Here is a 24,475-nt window from a genome sequence, read left to right as displayed (position 1 = left end):
TAACAGCTACTATTATTGAGTGCTGTTCTGCACTAAGCACTTTATATCCATTGCCTCGTTTAATCCTTACAACCACCTGAGGAGGTGGGCATTTTATACTCAAGGGAAACTGAAGTTCAGGGAGAGTAACTGGCCTATCATGGCAAGTCTCACAAATGGCAAAGCTAGGATTCCAACACTGGACTAACTCCAGATTCCATGCTCTCAACCACTGTATTATATACCTGGAAATACACATGATAACAATGTTCACAGGTTTCTATCTTAAAATACACTTCAGTGTGAGATTATAGCATCATTCTAATTACCACTCAGTTAAAGCAAATTTTTAAAGAAGTTAGAACCACGTCGCTTAGGCACCACTAAAATTATGGATCACTTACCCTTTACCTCAACAAAGGTAGTCCTACAAGCATAGCCTCACACATGCCACATACATACCAGTTTGGTTGTTGTGTTGTCGTTTCTAATAGCTAAAGACTAAAAACAATGCAATAGTGTACTGATTGAATAAATGATGGTACATTCACACAATGAAATACTGTTACCATAAAAAATGACGAAGCTCTTTATGTTCTGATGTTAAGAATGAAAAAACAAGGTTAAAGACAATGTATATAACAGTTTACCCTTGAACAACATGGGTTTGAACCGAGTGGGTCTACTTACACATGGATTTTTCTAAAAAAATATAGTATAGTACTGTAAATGTATTTTCCTTGTGATTTCTTAATAACATTTTCTCTTCTTTCACTTATTTTATTGGAAGAATACAGTAGATAATAAACATAAAATACAAAATATATGTTAATCAACTACTTTTTTTAAATTATTTATTTATTTATTCATGAAAGACACACAGAGAGAGAGGGAGAGGCAGAGACACAGGCAGAGGGAGAAGTGGGCTCCATGCAGGGAGCCTGACGTGGGACTCGATCCCGGGACTCCAGGATCATACCCCAGGCCAAAGGCAGATGCTAAACCACTGAGCCACCCAGGGATTCCACAACTGTTTATTCTATTGGCTTCTAGTCAACAGCAAGGAATTACTGGTTAAGTTTTTGAGGAATCAAAAGTTATATGCAGATTTTTGACAATGCAGGGGGTCAGCACCCCAACCCCCACATTATTCAAGAGTCAACTGTAATATAATGTCTTTTGAGTAAGAAAGGAAGAAAATCAATAATACATATTCATATCTGCTTATTTGCTTATATTTCCACTAAAAACCATCACAAAAAAAAAAACAGTAAGAATCTAATAACAATGGTTGCCTATGGGAATCAGGGAATGGGCAAGCAAGATGGATAGGGATAAAGCAGAAAATAAGATTCTAAGCCCATATATTTTTACATGAAAAATTCTGTCAAACTTGTTAAAGCGTTACCCATTCAAAAAGAGAAAATAATGAAAAAGATAATTGTGCATGGGTTGAAGTCCCTCTGTTAGGAAGTGATAGATATGGAATTTGCACCCAATTCTATCTGCTCCCAACTCCATATTCTTGACACTATAGTCCTCTGTCTTCCCCCAAACTCAAGCAACTTATCTGCTGTTAGCTGGTCTGCAGGACTGACTTGGATGCATAGGGCCCTGCTCCCACTCTTGGGTCTGCATCCAGAGGTTCCAAAACATTAATTCTTTCAGGTTTGTTGTTTTTTGTTGTTGTTTTTTTAACTCCATCAAAGAATCAGATGGCAGCAACAAGTCAGAGTAGAAAGCCATCTGCAAAGAGAGGTAAGCCCTAATAAAGATAAATTGAGTAAGTTTAAATTTACAGCACTTTGTAATCCAAGTATTTAGAGCTCATCTGTTTAGGGGGAGTTGCGTGCTATAAGCCCTTCTAGTAACAAATAACAAATTCCAAACTCATTATACCTGTCGGCCTGGTTTATGGCCATGCCTTGGCTTATATTAAGGAAAGCATTGTTCTGCCAATACAGAGCAAGGATGCTGTTCTATAATGAATAGAAATTTCAAACAAAATCTAGAATTTCACAGCCTGTCTACTAATTTGCAATGATATGTCAAGAAAGAAAGAAAGATTTCAAAGAAAAAGGTCATTTCCTACCCTCAACTTTCTTTTCTCAGGTTTGAAATCATCCAAAGCTACTGAGAAGATATTTAGAAGGATCATTTTCAAAGCTACAGACAGTAGAGCTATCTCCAGAAGTTATAGCTGATCTGAAAGTGTGGGAAGTTCCCCCACTGCCTGCCATGTTGGAGGAGCACATGAAGGAGATAATGGGTGGTGCCCTTGGCATTGACAGGATAGACTCTCCTCTTTCTAAGGTATTGCCTTCTGGTTTATGGTGGATCTTACCTAACCAATTGCTTAACTAGTCTACCTTTTCTAGGGTAGAAAGGTAGATCAATGTCCCTTCCCTCTCCTGAACCTAGGCTAGCCATGTTTGCTTTGCTCCCAAGAGAGTAAAACCTGGGTTTGTGGGTTTTCAAGATCTGGATAGAGAAAAAGAATTATTCTAGGTAGAACTAATGTTATATAAGGGGCACAGATTGATAATACATTGGACTCTAAATTCAAATATGTAGAACCAAGGTCTGTTTGATACAAGATTATGAAATGAGAGACATTGTTGTCAGCATTTCTTGAGTCCCCCTGCCCCCTTTCTGGACCCATTCCCCCTTATTTCTGTTAACCTAACAAACCTTCTCAGTTCAGTTCCAATGTGGGTACCTATCATGGGCCACTTCCATGGTCTTAGAGATATGACAGGGGCTGGAATCAGAAAGCAAATTCTTCAAGCAATTACTCCAATAAAGTACAGTGAATACAACATTAAAGGTGCCTAGGATGTACAAGAGGAGCACAGAGAGGGACTCGGGGAGATCAGGGAAGGCTTCCTAGAGGAGATGACACTTGAGTCAAAGTTTGAAAGTTCCATAGGAATAAGCCAAGCACTAGATTCAAGTTCAAGCCTCTGCACTTCAAAATGCCACCAATCCCAGGTAGCTTTTGACTGTTCCCAGTTGCGAACAATTTACCTGTCCTGTAAATTTATCTGCCATTCTTTTCAGAGCCTAGCTTTCTGCTAGTATGCATGTATTCAACTGATTTGAGATAGTGTTGCCCACTACAGGAGGCTACTGTTCTATCACTCCCAAATAGCATTCACATATATTTTTAAAGACTTATTTTATTTAAGAGAGGGAGAGAGCAAAGTATGGAGGGAAGGAACAGAAGGAGAGGGAGAGAGAAACTCAAGCCGACTCAACATGGACCCTGACATCAGGGCTCAATTTTATGACCCTCAAGCTGAAACCAAGAGTCCAACAGCAAACTGACTGAGACATCCAGGAGCTCCAGCACTTATATCCTTAAAAATCCCTAATTCACTACCCTACCAAGGCTGAAGGTATTTTTACCTAGAGGAAATTTCTAGTTTACTTCTGTTCTGCTCTTAGATTGTGACACACTATGCTGGAATACATTTAAATAGGCTGAAATCACCATCACATTTAAAATGGGACTCCATGAAAGTCCATCCCCTGTTGTTTGCTCCTCCTCCTACCACCCACAGTTCCAAAGTTTCCCTCTCACACACATCTCTCTTTTGACCTCAGAAAAGATCTGTGTCTAGATCAGGACTAAAGCACCACACAGGAGGGGGACACAGCAAATTCCTCATCTGGAAGTTCCTGTCACTCAGAGCATTGCAGCCACACCCCTGTATAGTAACCCTTATGAGCTACTTCCATATACTGACAAAAGCTGATAGTTCATGACTTCCCATGTTGTACCCGTTCCATGTTAAACACTTTGCCTGCAACGGGACTTTTCATTCCCACAACAGGCCTAAGAGCCTAGAATGGAAACTACCATTTCCTCCTCTGAGGAACCAGGAAGGAAGGGCATTTGTTCAATAGAGTAATTAGTGGTGGGTATGAGGTTCAAACCAAGGAGTCTGACTCTTGAGCCCACGCAACAGCTGTATCTCATGTACTTGCAGTGGTGAAGAGTGGAACCATCAGAGCCCCTGACCTGGGTTTAAATCTCAGCTTCTCCACTTACTAAGCTGAATGACAACAGGCAAGCTACAGGCCCACCCCAAGCCCCAGTTTCATCATCTGCAAAATGAGACCAGTAACAGAACGTACTTTGTTAGGATTGTGGGAAATAAAAGACATTGTCCTGCATGTAAAGCATTTGATATGGGGCCTGATATTTGAGGCAGGGGAGGTGTTCACACATATTTACAAGCCTAGGTATCTCCCCCAACATCCTTGATGGCAAGGATCAAGATTATTGATGTCTTTCTCCCCAGGTACCCAATAGAGCACAGGCACTTGAAAAATATTTGTTGAATGGATGGTTTATTTTTATCTGCTATTTCAAATGATCAAGTAAGGGCCTCCTCTATTTTGACACACAATAGCCTCTTTTTGTTAAATTCTATTCCATTCAGAAGTAAATTATCAAGTGTATAAAGAGATTACTCTCAAATTCTTAAATTAGCAGAATTGTATTTCTCTACAGAAAAGGAGAGAAAGTTAGCCTCCCTTCACTCTCCCAAACCTGCTTGGGCTCTCACTTGCATTTCAGCAAGTTCCTCACTTTCAAGTATAAGGATGGAAACTTCCAAAATAAAAAAATGCCCCAGCTGGGAAGGGGAAATGGGTTTTTCACTTTGTAAAAAGATTTATGGTTTCTTGAAATGTGGATGATCATTTTAAGATTTACTTTCTTTTGGAGACATTTGAGAAAGATTAAGCTTATCTGGAATATTTTATTTTATTTTTTTAAGATTTTATTTCTTTATTCATGAGAGAGAGAGAGAGAGGCGCAGAGATACAGGCAGAGGGAGAAGCAGGCTCCATGCAGGGAGCCCGACGCGGGACTCGATCCCTGGTCTCCAGGATCATGCCCTGGGCCGAAGGTGGTGCTAAACCGCTGAGCCAACTGGGCTGCCCTGGAATATTTTAGGAGTGTATTCATTTTATAAAGTAAAGCATACTCTCATTGAACACAGGTAGCTCATCATTCAGAAACACCCTCAAGACCATCCTTCCACATAGCCTGCATGTGCCCTACCCCTCGGCTGAAGAGCACACACCTCCTGCTCTACACTCTACCACTACTCTAGTCAACATCAGTTACCTGTCCCCAATCTCCCCACAACCCCTCCCTATTGCTGGACCCACTGGGCTAATCCTGAACATTTAGCAAATATCTGGCTTAATCAGTGCATTAGCTTCCAGGGGCTACTATGACAAAGTACTACAGGCTGAGCAGCTTAAAACAACACAAGTTTATTCTCTCAAAGTTCTGGAGGCTGGAAACCAAAGTGTTGGTGGGCCCATGTTCCTACAGGGAAGAATCCTTCCCTGTCTTCTGATGGTTTCACAATCCTTTTTGCTCCATGGCTTATGGACACCTCACTCCAATCTGTCTCTGTCTTCACACAGCTACATCCCCTGTATGTATATATCTCTATGTCCAAATTTACCTCTTCATGTAAAGACTCCAGCCATACTGGATTTAGGGCTTATTTTAACATGAATACATTCGCAATGACTATTTCCAGATAAGACCACATTCACAGGTTCCAAGTAGACCTGAATTTGGGGGGGTGGAGGGGAACTATACAACCCAGTGTGGGAAGAGATCAGTATGAGTAGAGAAACTCAGCAGCTAAAATCGAGGTATGACATGAAAAGTTTCAGGATTAAAAGCCTCCCTTCCCTCCACAAAAAAATTATAGTACCTTTATTACACCATCACAGAGAGTTTCCTTTTACTCTCAGTGCCTTTCTAGTGCCAAATAAAATAAAAACAAATCCTGTAATATAGCAAACACTGTCTGGTGGGATGGCATTCGTCAATCATCAACTCATACTTGAGTGGTCATCAGCCCCTTTATAAGCATGGCAACCAGCAGAAGCAAGGTTGTATCACAGTGAGCCGGGATCTGTGGCTGGAAGGGAGCCCATGGCACAGGACATGTAAGTACTGGGACACCAAGGACAGACACCCTGGGAGAACTGCCAAGTCCCAGTGAGCCCAGAGTACGAGAGACCAGCCGCCAGAGGCAAGGCACCATAGGACAAGCAGGAGCAGAGTTCATATTCATGCTGGTTTGCATTTATGAAGCACCTACTGTATCCCGGGATCCATGCCTGGTGTTTCCACTGAGCCCTCGCAACAGCCTCAACCTCAATATGAAGAACATATCACCTCCCAACTCACAGATGAGGAAACTAGCACACCAGGGAGTCAGGTAGCTCAGAAAAGGTTGAGAAGTTAGCAGTAATGACTAAGTTCAAGCCTAGGTGCCGACTTTGGCCACATGACAGAGGAGAGAAGAGGCAACTGAATCCATGATTCCCAGTCTCACTTCTGCTGGGAGCCAGTCCAGCTCGCAGCTCCCTTGTATATGCAGGTTTGCTCTTTCCCTGCTTTTGAATTGGCAGCCGTTTTCTATCGTGTTCCCAACGTGCCTCTGTGTGTATGTTGGAGAGAGAGGGAGAAAGAGAATATATGGGTCAATATAAGCAGACTCTTAAAAGCTTATACTTTATCATTGTAATAATCATAATATATTTTACTTTACAGCCACTCATAACTGAAGCCTCTGGGCACCCTAACAAAAATAGCTAAAAGAAAAAAGGAAATTATATTAAACAAAGGAAATACGACTATAAAACCCCAATAGCCAGGAAACTAAATGAACAACATAAAACCTCCAAACAACAAAACTACAATGAAACCAAGAGGGGAAAGAATCCTTTTCACGAGCTTTACCCTGAAGGATTCCATGCTGTGAGATCACATCTGTTTAAAGCACCATAATTTATCGATATGACATCAAACCAGGAACCAGCCATTGTAAACCTTTCCCGCAGAAACTCTCAGAAAACTAACCAGGTGGTCGATGGGGGGGTGGGGGGGTTGGTGTCTGAAGCACGTAGCCAGGGCAACAATGGCTTTAAAATTTTATGTTCAAACACATCTATGTGAAGTTCCAAATCTTGGTTGAAGAGCAAAAATTAGTTCACTCCATGGGTAAGGAGAATTTACAAACAGAACTTTTTTAACAATAATTTCTTTTTCTGAGATAGTTCATCCATTAGTACCTATTGGTGGCCTCTCAAACTGCTGCATTAAACGGACCACTTTCAGGAATGTATCCACTTTAGAAATAGCCACTGAATCCCAAAAACTGTGGAAGTCTTTGGGGGAGGATAAAGACTCCGATTTATAAAGCAACTGAGTTATTCAGCCTTTCTTCCCATTCTGATGTTGCAGTCATTTCAAAAACAGGAACTCCTATTGATTCATGATACCATCATGAACATTTGTTTAGGAATGACTGTTATCTCCACATTTGTGTTTCTGAGAGCAATATTTCCCAACAATTGCTTCCTATTTTCTACTACACACTTTTCTATTAAATATGGAAAGGAAACCCTCTGGGGAAATATCTTTAAAAGATTTGTAGGATTAGGATAGCCCAAGGGTAGTTAGGATAGCCCAACCAAACTATTTGGTTGGCAAACTCAAGTAAAAACTCAAGTAAAATATTAAAATGTCAAAAGGTACTTCATGCCTGTGCAAAATGTTTTTCAAAACATTTGTTCATCCTGAAGTACCTTCTACACAGATTTAGCCCCCAAATTAGGACACTTACATCAGAAACATGGACCTAGAGCCCAAAGTAGCTTCAAGAGTAAAGCAGGTGATTTTTTAGAAGTTCTTTATATATTTTGAATATTAACCCTTTATTGGATATGTCAATTGCAAAAATCTCCTCTTATTCTGCAAGTTGCATTTTAGTTTTGTTGATTGTTTCCTTCACTGTGCAGAAGCTTTTTAATTTGATGTAGTCCCAATAGGTCCTTATTTTTGCTTATGTTTCCCTTGCCTCAGGAGATACATCTAGAAAGCAGTTGCTATGACTGATGTCAAAGAGGTTATTGCCTCTGTTCCCTTCTAGGATTTTTATGGTATCAGGTCTCACATTAAGACCTTTAATCCATTTTAAATGTATTTTTGTGTATGGTAAAATAAAGTGGTCCAGTTTCATTCTTTTGCACACTGCTGTCCAGTTTTTCCAACAACGTTTGTTGAAAAGACTTTCCTTTTCCCATTGGATATTCTTTCCTACTTTGTCAAAGATGAATTGATCATATAGTTGTGGGTGTATTTCTGGGTTTTCTATTCTGTTCTATTGATCTATGTGTCTATTTTTGCACCTCTACCATATCTTGGCAAAAAAAAAAAATGGAAAGAAAGGAAAACTTGTGACTGTTGGTGGGAATGCAAACTGGTGTAGCCACTCTGGAACATAGTATGGAGGTTCCTCAAAAAAGTTAAAAATAGAGCTACCCTACGATCCAGCAATCACACTACTAGGTATTTACCCAAAGAATGCAAAAACACGAATCCAAAGGTATATATGCACCCCTTATGTTTACAACAGCATTATTTACAATAACCAAGACATGGAAGCAATCCAAGTGTCCATTGATTTTTGAGTGGATAAAGATGAGATAGATAGATAGATAGATAGATAGATAGATAGATAGATAGATTCTATATAAATACTATTTGGCCATAAAAAAGAATGAAATCTTGGCATTTGCAATGACATAGATGAGCTAGAGAGTACAATGCTAAGCAAAATAAGTCTATCAGAGAAAGACAAACACCATATTATTTCATTCGTGTAGAATTTAAGAAACAAACAAAGGGGAAAAGAGAGAGAGAAACCAAGAAACAGATTCTCCATTATAAAGAACATACTGAAATTACCAGAGATTACTGGATTGTGACTTTATAATAATGACTTTCTTTCATATTTCAGAAGAGACTATTATTTTTATATATTACTTATGCATGACGGGAAAACAAACTTGAATGTGTCAAATAAAAACTATCTTCTACCTTGTGTCAGGGAATATACTGACTCTAGATGAGTCTCTGCCAGTCAAGAAATGAAACGTGATGTTAAGAGGAGGCCAAAATTTGGAGAACCCAGAGTTCTCATTCAGTATGATATAAGAATGATTTCCCCTACTGAACTGAATATTTCAAAAATTGGCTCAAACCTTATTTAGAAATAGACCCTGTGGCACTGATATGTAAAGTGGAGTTGCAGCCAGGACTGAGGCATTTTGTGACAGGTTGAAAACCTGAAAGCATTCCCTGCATTCCATCATGTCAACCAAGGGGTACCAGCTTTGCCTTCCACCATGTGCCTGCCAAGTATGGAACAGGTACCCACATTAGCACCCAAAACCAGTTTCTGGGGACTCTAATATGTCAATGACACCCCCTCATGTCAATCAGGACAAAGAGCCTTTGGTCCCTTCTCACTTGGAACTGACCAGGTTGACCCATGCTGATCTGAGAGAGTCTTGATCTCCCACATTACTCAATTTAAGTATGAAGAGCCTCCATGGGCTTTCCTGGAAAGACATTTTCTTCTTGTATACACCAGAGAGGTAAAGGTACCATGACCACCCAAAGAGAAGAGAAAATGAAACAACCTCTCACATCCTGAGATTGTCTGGCAACCAAAATGTACTTTTTAACTTTAGATGTAGAATAGAAATCAAAGCAAAATTTCATTCCAGAGAAGATTACCCATTTCTTCAACTGACTTATTTAGATTGGCCAATTAAAGCAGGTCCTACAGCTAGAGGACGGGGAAGATCACTTGCAGCTTGCACCAAAATGTGCATTTCCTTTCATGGACATTTTTAAGAAATACATTCGACCACACAAATAACAGGAGATAATACAGGATCAGTGCTCCATGTTTAATGAAGGGAAGGAGAAAGGCTACCAACATCTAAAATGCAAGAACATCAGGAAGAAGGGCAGATTTCCTTTCTTTGTTCAGACCATTTTGCACAAGTCAAATCCCAGATAAAGCCTCCCGGAACAAGGTACTAATGGGTGAGCAGAGGGCCTGGTAGCCTATGTGGCTGTCAGTTCATTTATTCCAGGAGTTGGGCTCCAAACACAAGCTTATTTTAAAAGCAAAACAAAAGTAGGAATTTTAAGCAAATTAAATATCAACTCACTTGAGAAAAAAAATTTATGTTGCCATTTTTTTCACTGTATAATAAAAAAATCGAGTCCGTTCCTATTTAATCTGGTAGACATCGTTCAAAAAAAGTTTGAGTTTGATTTGTGTGTGCGCATGCGTGTGTATGTGTGTATTTTAAATCAACATTTGGGTTTAGCAAATTAGTGCAAGTTTGCCTGTTTTCTGTTGTATGGATCAGTTCCAGATCTGTTTTTAAACACCAAGCTACTGAAGGATTATTTTTAGAATTCATCTTCTTTCTTAATCCCCTAATCCATTTGGGGGAAATGTCCAGATTTTCAATGCAACATATGAGAAAACCTCAATGAAGCAGCAAGAAAAAAATACAAAACAATAGACAAATAACCATGGGATATATTGTTCAGCTTTTGTTGAGCTTGAAATGTGCCAAGTTGGAAATAGAGGAGAGAGGTTTGTGATATTCCACTGGAACATATTGTCACTGTTATAACCAGCCCACGTTCACCAGAGCTGCCAATTATTCCCCAGCCACCATTTTTTTCCTTTAGATTGATCTCCTGCTTGAGGCTGTTTCACACCCATGACTCTGAAGCTTCCCTAGTGGCATGTTGGCTAATTAAGAGCAAAATCCATCTCTTGATGAAATAATGCTGCCACTGAAAAAAGAATTCACTTTTTTTTTTTTTTTAATTCTTAATCAGGCTGGAAGGAGCAGTATTCTAACACTTGTATTAAGCATAGGAAAAAGGTCTATAGCTAGCAATTAGCAATGATGAAAAGGACAGCGATTTAAAGCATGTTGCAGTGACATTTTTATCAAATTAAATGAGTTTGCTAGGCCCACCAGCTGCATATGCTTATTGTCATTTACTGTTTGGACAGCAACACATCAGCCACTGAGTATCACGGGGTGCTGAATTTAATAAGTCATTTTGACACTGGTGTGAAACGAGCAGATCAGCATTCTGAGGAATGTGTTCACACTCTGAACAGACAGGCAGACATTCTAAGCTTGCGAGGTGACACCAATCAACAGGAAGAAATGATGAAAGCCAGGCTAGGAAGCAGGCAGGAGTGGTGACTAGAGCAGCAGCCACAGAGACACGCCACCGTGAGCAAAGGAAAAGACACATACGCACACATACACACACCAAACCTACTATTTCTTGGTTTCGCTAGACAGACCAACTACAGAAGCAAAGGCTTTTCAAAACCATGGAAGTGTACCCATTCTAGTCACCGTAAATTTTCATTTATAATTTAAAAACCGACACAGTTCCTCTGGAGCAACCACTAGAAGCAGCTGACAAATCTTCAGATTTTCTTTTGGCCCCCTCGTGTTTGAAATCCGGCATCCTGTTCGAAAGAAAGAAACAGACAAACAAAAATTCTCCTGAATGCTAGGAAAGGAATATTTTGGTTTACTCTTTTCACCTTATATGTTTGCTCTAAACTGATTACCACGCTAGGACAGGAGGAGGTAGTGTTCCTTGGTTTTGATTTACGGCGAGGTGAGGGTATACATTGCTTTTGAAACTTCCTTGGAATACGAGATGTGGAATGACATTCTGATAATCCCAGCAAGCTATTTATGTTGAGGGAGAGACCTGATACCAATATCTTAACTGTGTACCTGGCATCAGAGTGAAAACACACCAGAAAGTCGAATGCCAACCACCTCTTAAAACATGCAGGTGTGATTACAGCATAACAAAGGTGACTAGTTAATTAGTTCATGGCTTCAGAAGTTTCTAATGCCATCTAGTGGAAATGGTAAATTTGATCACTTGCACATCAAAGGGGAGCCTAAAATCCCAGATAATATGTCATTATGCCGCCACATATTCAGAAAAATTCAATGCCAGAGTCCAATCTCATATATATCTCAAAAAAATTAGCTACGGTGCCTTCATAAGATTAGAATGCACGTCAGAAAATAAGACTTGCCTGGAATATCCTTGGATGCCTGCCCACTGCAAGTGAAATAATTATTAGCACCACCCCACACCACTGCCATGCCTATACAATCATTTTCCTCATCATTGTTCTCTTATCTTCTAAACTCTAGAATCTAAAGATGGACGATTTGATAGATGTTTTTCATTATTCTGCAAATATAGTGGTTCAGTAAAATCTGAAATACCTTTTGAAGTGAATGTTTCACTGATTTTAATCTAAAAAACAGTACAAGAGGAACTAAATATATTTTGCTAGTTTAATCTCAGAAGCTGTTCGATTTTCAGTGAACTCCACATAGATTTTCCTCCAGTGAAATTCTATGGTAAAATTCTGAGTAAGAAGAATAGCCTTGGGGATTTTGTGCTTCCTTTCAAGATGGTCACCAGTCAGCTTTAGCCATGGGGCTATGACTCAGGAATCTAAAAGTGCTTCACATAATTGCAAAAACAAAAATAGGCCATATTTTATTTGCATGCAAAGATGAGTAGGTAAATAGTCTGCATATGTCACTTTCTTCTGTATCACCCTCAAAGAGAGTCCTCTCCAGGAGCGGGGTGGTAAGAGAAATCACTGGAACCCTGAATTCTCACGCAAATTAATGTGAAACTCAAAGCTACTCACCTCACTTTTCACTGTTTCCTCATTCATCAGATAAGGAAGTTGAACTCAACTCAAAAGCCCGTTTTTCTCTAAAACTATGGTTTGAAATTTCAAGACCAAAACTCAAGTCTATTTCATTGTAATACTTCTTTTTAAAAGTATTAATTTCATCATAGCTATTTTACTTTCATTACTTTTGTTAACAGTATTTCCTTAGCGTGAGTCTTGCAGCGACTTTCAGTGTTTGAACCATCATCAATTTTGAAAGCAATTTATTTGTTGTGTGTTAACTACACCTGAATTTTTTTTAAAGCAATTTATTTGTAAGAGAAGAGGACTGAGGTGTGATGATAGGATGGGGGCCCTGGGTGGTGGAAGTATTTACCAGAGGCAAGACAAAGGAAGTAGAAGCTTACTGAATACACTGCAAGGACACAGCTGGCAGGACGGCCAAGGAGAGAGGCGGTGGTGAGGGGTTATAGTTAATTATTATAATTATTAGCACCACCCATAATAGTTATTATAGGGCAGAGTGAGGGGTTACATGGGGATATACAGAATTTCCCCTTTTTGGTAATTTTAGGAACTGTGCTTGGTTTTAAGTAGCCTATTGGTCAGTTAGGACCTACAGCCATTTTGAGGTGGGTCACTCAATAGGTCAATTTGCATCCAGCTTGGTGGTCACTGTGGTCCCTTTTGCCTTGCTCAAGTTTCCATTTTCCAAGCCTATTGCCTAAAAGCAGCCTCTACAAGGACTATAGTTTAAATAAACACTACTTTGAAGAATTAAAAATGGAAAGTATATTTTTTCTACATACATTCATCTTAGCATTCTTAGGCTAAATATTTTTTATTTTAGCATATTTATAAAAAAATTTTTCAGTAGGAAAAAATAAATAGCCATTTCACATGTAAAAACTGTTTTTAAAAATAAAGAAAGAGAAGAAAGAAAAAAAACCATCTGTAGTTCTAACTGCCAAAGACAGCAGACTGTCCATTCAACACCGTGGTATACTTTTCTCAGTCTTTTCCTCCTATATATCATTTACCTAATTTGTATTATGTGATATATATAAAACATATATATGTTGATTTTCATAATAGCTATTTTTCTGACATAAAAATGTAATTTATTATTGTAGAAAATTGTTTAAATATAGAAATACATAAAATTAAAATCATGCAGAATTTCACCACCACCATACAGAATTTCATTTACTATTTCTTTAAAGTTTTTTTCTATGCATAATTTAACAGTTAAGAGTATATTACATATTCTGATTTTAAGTACAATTAACCCAAGAAGAGTCACTCACAAGTCCTAGTTGGAAGATGTTACAAAGAGGGTCTTAATCATAGATAATATCTGCCACTGGTAGTTTACTCATTTTTCATAATTACAAAAAAAAAAAAAAAAAACCTGTACACTCAGGTCATTCAAAATGAGTTCTAAGAGCAGAGATTGTTACTCAAGTTCTTTGTCAATGCAATGCTGTTATATTGCTGAAGAAAAAATCAGTTTCAGTGGAGGGAAGGAAAGTGTACTTTCTGGGTCTAGTAATTCTGCAAACATAATGTCATTTAAATATTGCGGTCCTTGTTTTGGACTAGAAAAGAAGTAGTTTTTGTTGTTTTAGAGAGAGAGAGAGAGAGAGAGAGAGCAATGGGGCAGGGACAGAGGGGGCGAGAGGGAGAGAGAAAATCTTAAGCAGGCTCCACATCCAGCACAGAGCCCGATGCCAGGCTTGATTTCAGGACCCTGAGATAACTTGGCAAATTGCAAAAACTTGAATATTATCTTCACAAACTAAGACAATTCTTGGGTCGCAACATTCTCTCCTCCTAACCTTCAAAACTGTGCATTGCCATTGTCTTCCAGCCTGTAGTTCTGCAGAGAAAAATCTAAGACCAGCCAGGTTTCTACTCCTGGGTAGATCATTTTGAACCTGGGTGCTTAAGTATCTTTTTCTATAGCCTTATAATTCAAAAGACACAGGAAGAGTCTAGGAGTAGACTTCTTTTGTGAATCTTATCAGGACCACCGTGAATCCTTTCAAACTTTTTTCAAGTCTTCCTCTGCCCCAGGAAACTTCCTATTATTCCCTTGATTATCACTTGTTTGGATAACTGATTATCACCAGTTTGGAGAGTGCCCCCCCCTCCCCCCCGCCTCAAGAACACCATCACTTTTGCTGATCTCTTTTTTTCTGGCTCCTTTATCCTTTCCCTCATCATTTTTTCTCCCTTTTTCTCTACATTCAGAGAAAAGTTTCGTTTTCCACAATATGTACTCTGCACTACAAAACTCCATTACAGGCTTAAACCTGCAATTCATGTCTTAACTCTCTTACAATCCATTATTTCACTCATTTTTTTTTCATCCCATGCTGCTGCATTTTCACCTCAACCCACCTACTTCTTTTAGGTAATAATAATAATGTAAATACCTTCAACTTAAAAGATCTTATTTTCCAAAGTTTTTCCTTTATTGAAAAAAAAGTTTGTATGTAGAAAGATACAAATAATAGTAAATATCCATGATTTTTAATACATATGTAACACATATTAATAGTTTATCGTATTTGCTTCAAATCTTTTTTCCACAAATATCAGATGAGGTTTGAACATCTACGGCTAGATGTGATAATTATTTTGAACTGATTATTTATCCTTTGGTATTTTCATACTTTTACTTCTCTTATGTGTACCTATATGTGACCCACAATGGGCTGCAGTTATTACGTCTATGCTGCATCATACTAAAAACAGCACCCTCTTACAACTTTTCCCCCTACCTATTATGTTCTAGGGAGAGGTCACGTGGAGGGGTTCCAGCTCACAGCCAGAATCCACCACCTGAGCCTGAAACCCGTGCTTTGCATATAAACTTTTAATCTACTTAAAACAAGGCTAAACTATTGTTGTCTTAGGTTTAGGGCAGTGAGAGGGAAGTAAACCACAACCCCAGGCACACTGATTCTCACAATGGACTTTATAACCGCCCGCTTCTCAGTGGCTCGGAGCCGAGGTAATGGACCGTAAGGTTCCTACAGATAAATTCTCTGACCAGCAGGTCACAAGATACTTGCTCAAGCTGTTTTCCAGGAAGCAAGACGCCCACCTCCCGGGACAGAGCTTGATGAGCTACTCGCCTGTGTGAACCAATAGTTAGCTAGACTTTACTCAACCCATTCAGGCCTCCAGTCACATCCGTCCAAACTCTCCTTAAAATCTCATGAACCCCTCCCGCTTCTAGGGGGGATTTTTTTGTTTGTTTTTTGGAGTTTTTTTGTCCTGGAAGGCAGATTGGAGCTCTTTTGGCTGCCTTGCAAATTAAACTTCTTTCTTTGCTGGAAGCTCAGCCTCAGTGTTCTGTTTTTCAGTGCACGGGGTATACACGGGGTATACAGGGGCCTTCCTGAGGTTACCAGCCTTCACAGGATCCCACCCCTAGTCTCTGAGCCACTCCAGCCAGTGCCAAATAGAGCAGAAATGAGCTGTCACACTGAACCCTGCCCAAATTGTAGATTTGTGAGCAAACTAAATGGTGCCAGCACTTTACGAAGTTTTGTGGTAATCTGTTATGCAGCCATAGTAATTTGAATAGCTTCCTCCTGTTCCCTGTTCTGGTCCCTCCACTTCCTTACCTGTTCTCCTAGGAGCACGGCCTTAATAAATTGTTTGCATATGAATCCAAGAGGCCAAAGCAGAGTTACGGGTAATCCACACCAAAGGTGAAATGTACAACTTGCCTTAAGATCTGCTCTTTAAACGTCAATGAGATGCTATTTCTGTGGAACCAGCCACTGGGCCAAAGAAGCAATTGAGCTAAAACTAAAAGGTAGAGAGAAGGAAGAAATCTGCTCTCTGAATTCTTTTCTGAGTAGCCGTATTTATGGGGGAGCTGGAGTATCAAGAAGCATCTGGATTCAGTGACACTACGAAGAGAAGTATTTTGTAGTGTGGAAAATCCTATCTCGTAAAGGCAGTGGTCTGAAGTTTCACCTTAAAGAATGCCCAGGAAACATTCTCCCTCCTAGGTGGGGAAAAAAAGTGGAGCAAGTGCCATGTCTTGGCTCTCTAAAGAAATGGCCAGAGTCCCTGTGAACAGGTGCCTTGCTAAACAGCTGGATAGCAAGAGCTGGGAGGAGACTGAACATCAGTCCTGAGCCTCTAGCCAGCAAGTTATACATTCACAAAACATAGAACCTTTCATAGGTAGTCTGTGGGGCAATAGAACTCTATCATCTGATGAGAGGGCTGTTCCTGATAAGGTCTTAAATTTCTCAGAAGTTTGGCCTCATAGGCGCTACCTGCTGCTCCCACTTCAAAGTAACTGATCCAGCCCACCTAACTATACTCCTCTTTACCCCTGGTGCTTGATTCTCGCCCAGGAGCCTCAATACAGTCACAAAGAACTGATGTGCTTTATGACAGGGACTTCACTTACTGGGTCTTTTGAATGGATGCCTCCTTCTCAAGCCTATTGGCATGGTTCATCTTCTCAAGGGATTTCAAACTTGCCTACTCCCAATTTCCGACTTCTTTCCAAAGTCATCACTATCAAAAACTACAAGTTCACAGCCACATCCTATAGCAATAGCCACATAGTTATGGGCTTTTCTTGGCTACCACATAGATAAGCATACTTCAGAGCACTATAAAATGAGCCCTAAAGAATATTCCAGGATGGGATGGATTTATTCTCCATCGTGGATCTTAATCATCCTTACAAGACTTCCCCTATTCCTACCATGGTGAGAAATTTGTCTTTTCCTGGCCTTAAGTTACCCAAAGGAACTGAAAACCAAAACTAACCTAGGAAATGCTGGAGGTCTTCATGGAGGACTGATCTATTTCTCTCCTGAACTCAATCTGGCCACCATCTCATGCCTGGGAAGAGAGTCTTATACTGACAGTCTGCTAAGAGACTGAGAAATACCTGGTGTACTGCCAATGACAGTGTAACAGGACCTGTGGAAAACAAGATCTTGGGTCATCACCAGGATTGCCAAGTCCTGTAAATTAAGTAAGGCTATCTCGTCCTTGCCTTCGGTGGCCAAGAAAAAGAAGAAAATGTACCATGTGCAGTTGTGAGGTGCTCTGAGGAAGAAGGCTTCATGGAAGGTCACTCCCACGAGAGCAACCACCTCACGCTGCCCAGCCCCATAAACCTTTAAATTCTAGCAAACTTAAAGATGTCTTTGGAGCTTTGACATTTGGTTTTATTTGTTTTAATCTTTTTTTTTTTTTTTGCCAAAATATCCACATTTCAAAAAGCCTAAATTTAATTTAATCTGCAATAAACTGAATTACCATAGAACTTGGAGTTCATGGCAGAGTGCATACAGCCTAGGTTTCAAACACCAGCTGATTTCATTCCTTAAATACCGGTTTTGTGACCTTGGAGAAGTTAGGTAAACTCTCCAAGCTTCCGTTTACTCATTGTAAAAAAAAACAAAGTGTTATACTGGTTGTACCTTTCCACAGAGTAATTATGAGTATTTCATGAAACACTGCATGTGAAATACTTACCTGACACCCAGTGTAGACTCAACTAATATTTAGCTATGTGGAGAGAAATCCTAACAAATTTCATTTTATCCATTCACTCTTTGTGTGGAATATTCAGGATCAAGAGTGGTCTCTAAAATGTTAGGGCAGTCTTACAGCATGTGACAGACATTTCAAAGGCACGAATGTATTAGACACACACACACACACACACACACACACACAAAATGGAATAATAACCTGGACGATCCCTTGCAAAGCATTCAGTGTAAAAAAGACCAGGCTTTCGGCCAATATGCATTTTATGTGAAATTGAAAATCCACCCCACAATATGTGCTATGTTATTCAGACCCAGAAGCTTCAGTTTGGAGACATTATGCAAAATGGAATAAACAGGGTGAGTTGTATTAATTGCGAGCTGTTTGGAACTCTTTCTACAAAGTTGCCCAAAGATACAGAGAGCTTTTTCCTTTTGTTATGGATAACTTCAAACACATGCAAAAGCAGACAAAAAAGAACAGCAAACCCCTATGTTCCCTTCACTCGGTTTTTACAACTATCCATTCACAATTTTACATGATTTAGACTTTTATTTGCTTCCTTCATCATATTATTTCAAAGCTCATCCTAAACATTATTTCATTTCACCCACAAATATTTCAGTATGTGCTCTAAAAGGACTCTTTCTTTTTTTTTATGTTATTTATTTTTTTTTAAATATTTTTTTTATTGGTGTTCAATTTACCAACATACAGAATAACCCCCAGTGCCCGTCACCCAATCACTCCCACCCCCGCCCTCCTCCCCTTCTACCACCCCTAGTTCATTTCCCAGAGTTAGCAGTCTTCACGTTATGTCTCCCTTTCTGATATTTCCCACACATTTCTTCTCCCTTCCCTTATATTCCCTTTCACTATTATTTATATTCCCCACATGAATGAGAACATATAATGTTTGTACAAGGACTCTTTCTTAAACGCAACTACAATACCACTATCATAACCTAAGATCTTTTTTTTTTTTCAAGTACTCACTATGCCCAATGTGGGGCTTGAGCTAATGACCCTGAGATCAAGAGTCACATGCTCTACTGACCAGCCAGGCACCCCTGCCACATCTAAAATCTTTTTTTTTTTCACATCTAAAATCTTAATAATAATTCTTTAATATCAAATATCCAACCAATGTTCACATTTCTAATTGTCTTGTAAATGTCATGCTTCTTTAACAGTATATTTAATAAAAATTCAAATAATGTCTATACATTTCAATTGATTGATTTGTCTCTCTCTCTTTCCTTTTTTTTTTTTTTTTCTAAGTAGGCTCCATACCCAGCATGGAACCCAATGCAGGGCTTGAAATCATGGCCCTGAGATCAAGACCTGAGCCAAGATCAGGAGTCAAAAGCTTAACTGATTGAGACACCCCCGATTTGTCTCTTGACTCTTTTTTCAACCTTAGGTTCCCTCTCAATCTTTTCCCTTGAAATTTATTTGTTAAAGGAACCAAATTGTTTATTTTGTAAGTTTTCCAAAGTCTTGATTTTGCTCAAAAGCTTGCAATGCTATATTTAAATTTTCAAACAATTACTCTCTAAGTGAGATGAGGAGCAGAAAAGCTGAAGAAAGTATTGATCTGCTGATGAGAGTATTTTTATATTTTTCATAAAAATTGCTGATGCAATCCACAACATCACTGGCATGTCACTTGCAGACTAGAGTGAGGACACCCAAGACTGTTGCACTCCCAGGTCTTTCCCTGTTTCTGGTAATGAAAACATTCCAGGCACCATCCTTCTGTGTACCTCATTATTACTCACAAAGTGATTCCTGAGAACCTGCTCCCTTCTGTCTGCCCTGACAAGCATGGGTCTGCACAACAGGAACTCAGGGATGAAGATGAGGGTGTAGAGGTGAAAGAAGAGCAATGGTGAGAAAATGAAAGGGTAAGGAAGTATTAGTTGGATGCAGCCAAAAGCAGGTGGATTAGGGATTATGGGCAAATAGGTTGGGCAGGCAGCAGATAACAAACAAATATGTTACAGTAAAGACGGAGAGAAAAGGCTATGGCCTGTGTCATGATCATTAGGCCTCATGCCTTCTGTTTGGGATGAGGCCACTCAGGCTGCCCTTAACACAAACTATGCTCCCCCAAGCCAGTAACATTTAGGCCTTCATTGGAAATGCAATACCACAAGACTTCTCCCTTTGCCAAACCTTTTTCTTTTCCTTCCCTTCATCTAAAGATAAGCCCCAGATCATCTCCCCAGTAGACACTGAACACTACTAACCTCCATCTCAGAGTTGGCCTCCTGGAGAACCCTACCTGCAATAGTATATGAGATTTTCATAAGTCAAGAAGGTATGTTTAAATTCTAGGGTAGCCTCTAAAAATGTAATAGAACAAAATTTAAAATTAAAAAACTAATAGAGGGGAGAAATGGAATGATAAAAATTAATTTATCTAAAATAAGGCAAGAAAAGAGACAAAAAGGAACATAGAAAACAAATAGTAAAATTTTAAAAGATGGAAATAAATTGGCCAGATGACTGCGAAACTTAGGAAAAGATACACTCAACCATTACTATTCCAGGAAATTCAAACAGAGGCAATATCATTATTCATCAGATTTGGACAAATGTAAAAAATGATACTGTCTAGTACTGGCAAAGATTCAAGGTTATGGGCCCTCTCAGATATTGTTAGTGGGGATGTGAATTTTTACCACCACTGGTAAAAAGTGATTGGATAATACATATTTAACCTAAAAATAAAATACACTTATCTTTTGTGGCAGAAACTGGTTAGCTGATCACAAAACCTGTGTCCTTTTCCTCCTTGGCACACTGAAACTGCATTTGCCAGACTGCTTTGCAGTCAGGTGACTGAGTCCTACTCAGGTATGACAATAGAGTCACTTGTTGAAGGTAGCAGAGCCTCCACAGCCTGGACCCCTGAATGACTCTGTGGAGCAGAGATTCCTTGGCACCTGGAACCAACCTGGACTTTTATTATATCTGAAATATCATATATTCAAGGATCTATTTATTACAGCAGTTAGGGGATCCCTGGGTGGCGCAGCGGTTTAGCGCCTGCCTTTGGCCCAGGGCGCGATCCTGGAGACCCGGGATCGAATCCCACGTCGGGCTCCCGGTGCATGGAGCCTGCTTCTCCCTCTGCCTATGTCTCTGCCTCTCTCTCTCTCTCTGTGACTATCATAAATAAATAAAAATTAAAAAAAAAAAAAAGAAAACATTTATTACAGCAGTTAGTGTACTCTAAACTAAAATATCTAAATATCCCATGACCTACCAAAATCACTTCTAGGCATCTGTCTTTAGAGGTAAAAAGTAACAACAGTACAAAACAACTCTATATAAGAAAACATGTAACTGGAAAAAATCAGAAACAACCTGCATATCGATCAATAAGGGAAATTATAATGCATCCATACAAAGGAAAATTATGTGTTTTTTAAATGAGTTATCTGTGTCTACTGACCTGAAGAGACCACCATGATGTATAGTTAAGAAAAAAAATTAAGCTGATATAAATGCTTGATGCAACTTTGTTTTTATGGAGGAAGGAAAGCCATGACATACATATTTATATATATTCGGATAAGGATGGAGGTTAAGTGTGCAAAGATACAAATTAGGTTTCTAACATTAGCTATCTCAGAGGGTTAAGGATTAGTGAATACAACTTATGGGAAAGAATAAAAAGATTGTAGCAGAATGGAAGCATACCTGTGTGAAACTGAATAGAAATGCAGAATATAAAACTGAATCATAAAATATTGAACCAAATATGTAAAAACTGAATATGTATGTAGACAAGTATGAGAAGGTAATGTCAACTTAACATAAAATTCATTTATCTTAAATGTTAATATTTTAATATTCTTTTACAATAAAAGTATATTGAAAAATAAAAGGAACTGGCCTAGGTCTTACCTGGAGTGAGCTGTTGATGCTCACAGTTCACATTTTTAATGCTGAACCTGGATTTGAGGATATATACTGGTTAGGGTTCTGGGACTGTCTTATTGAGCCCAAAGGGCCACAATACTGTGAGGGGAGAGACTTCTTTGAAAAACAAAAACAAAAACAAAAACCTGATGTTCCCATTGTCAATCATCCCGGGTAAAGTTCAAACCTGGAATAAGAAATGAGGATTCAAGAGACAAGCCTTGACTAGAGTAGCTCCATCAACTTTAGCTGCATACAAATCACCTAGGACTCTTGCTAAAATAAAATTATGATTCAGTGGGTCTAGGGCATGGCCTGAGATTTCTGCATTTCTAATAACTTCCTGGGTGCTGCCACCACTGCTGGCCCTTGGACCACTTTATGTGGCATGGGAACTGGCACGAAGGGACTCTTTCCACTCTCTGTGTGGCAGCATGATGGCAAAACAGAAAGTTCATCTGCGAGACACCCCAAAGATGGGGTTTGAGCCAATGCCATGATCATAAACTACTGTGCACATGCCCTTCCCTTCCATGGTCCATGAACCTTCCATGAAATCTCATGGAAAGTTACATTTAATTCTCTGCTGTACTGGATTTATGAAAATTATGGGGGTAATTCCTAGAGGGAATGATCCCACTCTTGAGATGAAGTAGTCAAAAGTAGAGTCTGTGTCCCCTGAGGTCACTATGGTGGCAGCAGAGTGGCCATCAGCAGGAAGTAGCCCTGTGCAGGTGATCCCATGAAGAGTGGAAGCAGCTGAGATGGCATGGGATAAGGGAAGAAAAATTGTAGCCCTGTTTTTTCTGCACAGGGAGCAAGCAGTACTCTAGTATATCAGTCAAATAATCAAGGATTAAAGTAAAAATAGCTTAAGTAATAAAGGGGTTTATTTTCTCATGTAAAAAGTCTGGAAATCAAGCAGTTTCGGGGTTGGTTGATTTTCAATCTAATGATACCATCAAGGACCCAGGTTCTTTCCATCTTTCTACTCTGCTCTTCCAGGTATGTTGGCTTTTGTCCTCATACCTGTCCCTTCATGGTGACAGATAACTGGATGTTTTAAGCATCATAAACTCACAAAACATGTAAGACAGAATGTCCCTACCTTGTATCCTGTTTTTTAAAAAAAGATTTTTACTTATTTATTCATGAGAGACAGAGAGAGAAACAGAAACATAGGCAGAGGGAGAAGTAGGCTCCCTGTGGGGAGCCTGATGCAGGATTTGATCCCAGGTCCCTGGGATCATGACCTGAGCCAAAGGCAGATGCTCAACCACTGAGCCCTCCAGGCCCCTTGTATCCCTTTTTAATAGCAAAGAAAACTTTTCCAGAAGCACCCCCATCCCTTAGATTTCTCCTTGAAACTCACTAGCCAGAATTGTACTACCTGCCAACTTTCTAGAGCAACCATGTGCATCTCCCTCGGAACACACCTCTACCTCCATAAAAGAAGCCAACAACCAAAGCAGTAACTGCATTCAGCTTAAATCCAGGTTGTATGAGTAATGCTCAGTCTTCTCCATCAGGCCCAGGATGTAGCTCTTAATGGTCATGTTATTCTATTACACACTCAAAATAAAAATGGAAGAAAAGAAAAAGATAACAGCAATAAAGAATCCCATTTGGAAATGGGAAGAATGGGAAATGTCCCAAAATTACTGGCCCATCACTATTGTCATAACCCACTGGGCAGGGATAGTAATGACTCCCTTCCTTAATCGTGAAGTCAGTTCCTTGGTTAGGCCAACTGGCAGCCTCTCATTCTCCTTTCTGCCAATCCCTTTGTCCCTGGTTTTGCCCTTTGGAAAGTTCTTCCTTATTCAGTATTCTCTTAACCACATCTGGAATGGGGCATCATCTTTCTGTGCCCTTGTGGCCTACTACCTGCCTGAGCTCATGCTCAGCACTCCATTTCAGAATTATCAACTACTAAGGATTAGTTTCATGGGAAGGTTTCAGTAGGCCAACTATACATGCTGGCTCCATGCTCCTCAGGGCCCAGGCTCCTTTGCCCTTGTTGCTCCATCTCCTCACCATGCTGCTTCCAGTTCTGGAACCAAGATGGCTCTTCCAGCCCAGACAGTTGTATCCCATCCGGCAGGAAAGGGAGGTGAAGAGAAAGACATACCCTCTCTCTACAAGGCATTTCCTAGAACTTGCCCACAGCACTTCTACTCAATACACCATTGATCAGAATACAGACCATGTTAAGCTGCAAAAGAAACTGAGAAACATAGTCTTTATTTTGGGAAGCCATGTTTGCACTAGTGAAAGAAGTGGAACAAATATTGGGGGACAATCAGTATTTTCTGTGAAAGTGGTGCTTCCCTTCACCTCCAGCTCAGAAGAGCATCAGGGAGACCAGTTAGAACTTGCCCGATGTCTGGTGA

The 24,475-nt window shown here is 39.6% G+C and overlaps 1 long non-coding RNA gene across 2 annotated transcripts in view; it reads right to left on the bottom strand.

Moving 5' to 3' along the window:
* Positions 1 to 10,940: 10,940 nt before the first annotated feature.
* Positions 10,941 to 24,475, bottom strand: part of LOC140600382 (uncharacterized) — a 141,704-nt gene continuing 128,169 nt past the window's right edge. For both annotated transcript variants that reach the window (XR_012003640.1, XR_012003641.1), the window contains one exon: positions 10,941 to 11,393. This is a non-coding gene — a long non-coding RNA (uncharacterized lncRNA). The remainder of the gene's footprint in view (positions 11,394 to 24,475) is intronic.

This window comes from Canis lupus, chromosome 11 (assembly GCF_048164855.1).
Source record: "Canis lupus baileyi chromosome 11, mCanLup2.hap1, whole genome shotgun sequence".
Classification (NCBI taxonomy): domain Eukaryota; kingdom Metazoa; phylum Chordata; class Mammalia; order Carnivora; family Canidae; genus Canis; species Canis lupus.
Note: the sequence above shows the minus strand (reverse complement) of the source record. Positions and strands in the feature narration are given on the sequence as shown.